General features: G+C 55.9%; 1 pseudogene; it reads right to left on the bottom strand.

The window, feature by feature from the left end:
* Window positions 1-239: 239 nt before the first annotated feature.
* On the bottom strand, window positions 240-3,335 carry LOC149430745 (uncharacterized; annotated as a pseudogene).
* Window positions 3,336-3,657: the final 322 nt, after the last annotated feature.

Here is a 3,657-nt window from a genome sequence, read left to right on the forward strand (position 1 = left end):
GAATGCTTCCTCCCATCCACAGACAGCCCACGCGGTCCGGTCTCCTCCTGTAGCAGGAAGTGACACGTGCGGAGGAAGGCGCACAGCGAGTGTTAACCCCTTGCTACACCAATGAGGGGCTCTTTGTCTTGACAGAATATTTCTTCAGTCTCCCGACTACTAATGTGTTACTTTCCAGGGGCCCCAGCGGCTCCTCATGGCCAGTAATGGCAGCACGTGGTCCATCACATGACAGAGAATCAATTCTCTTCCTTCTCTTCCTTCCTACAGGAAACGCCGCAATTGTTGAAGAGGCAGAAAAGAGATTGGTCGATCCCTCCGGTGGCATTCCCTGAGAATGATAGGGGGCCGTTCCCTAAACGCATCAATCAGGTAAGGGGGGGAGGGGAGGGGGGGCAGGACAATGGGTGAGGATAGGGGGCCGTTCCCTAAATGCATCATCCAGGTAAGGGGGGGGGGACAGGACAATGGAAAGGCCGGCTTGTCTTCACATGTAGTAGAGGCAGAAATATGGGGACCCCCCCCCCCATGTCTTCATCTCAGTGTCCCCAGTGAAGGGACTTCCAACGCTCCGCCAATCAAAGACATATAGAGGATTGGGTGCCCCAGTATAGGGGGGGGGGGCAATGTGACTCCAATCAGAGTGGTCAAGTTGGCCACACATGCCACATGCTTATTGTCCGATATCACTCGGGGTCCGTCCTCCTCCACGCTGTGCGATTCCCTCGGGGTCCGTCCTCCTCCACGCTGTGCGATTCCCTCGGGGTCCGTCCTCCTCCACGCTGTGCGATTCCCTCGGGGTCCGTCCTCCTCCACGCTGTGCGATTCCCTCGGGGTCCGTCCTCCTCCACGCTGTGCGATTCCCTCGGGGTCCGTCCTCCTCCACGCTGTGCGATTCCCTCGGGGTCCGTCCTCCTCCACGCTGTGCTTATCGCCGTGCCCCTTATCACAGTGCCCCTTATCACAGTGCCCCTTATCACAGTGCTCCTTATCACAGTGTGCATTATCACAGTGCCCCTTATCACAGTGCCCCTTATCACAGTGCCCCTTATCACAGTGCCCCTTATCACAGTGCCCCTTATCACCGTGCTCCTTATCAAACTGCCCCTTATCACAGTGCCCCTTATCACAGTGCCCCTTATCACAGTGCCCCTTATCACAGTGCCCCTTATCACAGTGCTCCTTATCACAGTGCTCCTTATCACAGTGTGCATTATCACAGTGCTCCTTATCACAGTGCCCCTTATCACAGTGCCCCTTATCACAGTGCCCCTTATCACCGTGCTCCTTATCAAACTGCCCCTTATCACAGTGCTCCTTATCACAGTGCCCCTTATCACAGTGCCCCTTATCACAGTGCCCCTTATCACCGTGCTCCTTATCACAGTGCCCCTTATCACAGTGCCCCTTATCACAGTGCCCCTTATCACAGTGCCCCTTATCACAGTGCCCCTTATCACCGTGCCCCTTATCACAGTGCTCCTTATCACAGTGCTCCTTATCACAGTGCTCCTTATCACAGTGCCCCTTATCACAGTGCCCCTTATCACAGTGCCCCTTATCACAGTGCCCCTTATCACAGTGCTCCTTATCACACTGCCCCTTATCACAGTGCCCCTTATCACAGTGCCCCTTATCACAGTGCTCCTTATCACAGTGCCCCTTATCACAGTGCCCCTTATCCCCGTGCCCCTTATCACAGTGCCCCTTATCACAGTGCCCCTTATCACAGTGCTCCTTATCACAGTGCTCCTTATCACAGTGCCCCTTATCACCGTGCCCCTTATCACCGTGCCCCTTATCACCGTGCCCCTTATCACCGTGCCCCTTATCACCGTGCCCCTTATCACCGTGCCCCTTATCACCGTGCCCCTTATCACCGTGCCCCTTATCACCGTGCCCCTTATCACCGTGCCCCTTATCACCGTGCCCCTTATCACCGTGCCCCTTATCACAGTGCCCCTTATCACAGTGCTCCTTATCACCGTGCTCCTTATCACCGTGCCCCTTATCACCGTGCCCCTTATCACCGTGCCCCTTATCACCGTGCCCCTTATCACAGTGCCCCTTATCACAGTGCCCCTTATCACAGTGCCCCTTATCACCGTGCCCCTTATCACAGTGCTCCTTATCACCGTGCGCATTATCACCGTGCTCCTTCTCACAGTGCCCCTTATCACCGTGCTCCTTATCACAGTGCTCCTTATCACAGTGCTCCTTATCACAGTGCCCCTTATCCCCGTGCTCCTTATCACAGTGCTCCTTATCACAGTGCCCCTTATCACAGTGCCCCTTATCACAGTGCCCCTTATCACAGTGCCCCTTATCACAGTGCTCCTTATCACAGTGCGCATTATCACAGTGCTCCTTATCACAGTGCCCCTTATCACAGTGCCCCTTATCACAGTGCCCCTTATCACAGTGCCCCTTATCACCGTGCTCCTTATCACAGTGCCCCTTATCACAGTGCCCCTTATCACAGTGCCCCTTATCACAGTGCCCCTTATCACCGTGCCCCTTATCACAGTGCTCCTTATCACAGTGCTCCTTATCACAGTGCCCCTTATCACAGTGCCCCTTATCACAGTGCCCCTTATCACAGTGCCCCTTATCACAGTGCTCCTTATCACAGTGCCCCTTATCACAGTGCCCCTTATCCCCGTGCCCCTTATCACAGTGCCCCTTATCACAGTGCTCCTTATCACAGTGCTCCTTATCACAGTGCCCCTTATCACCGTGCCCCTTATCACCGTGCCCCTTATCACCGTGCTCCTTATCACCGTGCCCCTTATCACCGTGCCCCTTATCACCGTGCCCCTTATCACCGTGCCCCTTATCACCGTGCCCCTTATCACAGTGCCCCTTATCACAGTGCTCCTTATCACAGTGCCCCTTATCACCGTGCCCCTTATCACCGTGCCCCTTATCACCGTGCCCCTTATCACCGTGCCCCTTATCACCGTGCCCCTTATCACCGTGCCCCTTATCACAGTGCTCCTTATCACACTGCCCCTTATCACCGTGCCCCTTATCACAGTGCTCCTTATCACAGTGCCCCTTATCACAGTGCTCCTTATCACAGTGCTCCTTATCACAGTGCCCCTTATCACAGTACCCCTTATCACAGTGCCCCTTATCACAGTGCCCCTTATCACAGTGCCCCTTATCACAGTGCCCCTTATCCCCGTGCTCCTTATCCCCGTGCTCCTTATCACAGTGCCCCTTGTCGCCGTGCCCCTTGTCGCCGTGCCCCTTGTCGCCGTGCCCCTTGTCGGCGCGCCCCTTGTCACCGCGCCCCTTGTCACCGCGCCCCTTGTCACCGCGCCCCTTGTCATCGCGCCCCTTGTCACCGCGCCCCTTGTCACCGCGCCCCTTGTCACAGTGCCCCTTATCACAGTGCCCCTTATCACCGTGCCCCTTATCACCGTGCCCCTTATCACAGTGCTCCTTATCACACTGCCCCTTATCACAGTGCCCTTTATCACACTGCCCCCTTCTTTTCCAGCCTCCCCTGCATCGTCCTATCAGGGCAAGGGCACTTGCCAGCCTGGCGGTCCTCTCCCGGGACTCCTGCCAGGACCGGTATCACCCTTACAGCGGGAAAGGTGAGAGCTGCTGCAGATCTGGATGGAGGGTGAGAGCTGCCAGACTTATGTT

Source organism: Staurois parvus, unplaced genomic scaffold, assembly GCF_062004578.1.
Source record: "Staurois parvus isolate SC_StPar_1 unplaced genomic scaffold, SC_StPar_1.0 ptg002475l, whole genome shotgun sequence".
Taxonomy (NCBI): Eukaryota; Metazoa; Chordata; class Amphibia; order Anura; family Ranidae; genus Staurois; species Staurois parvus.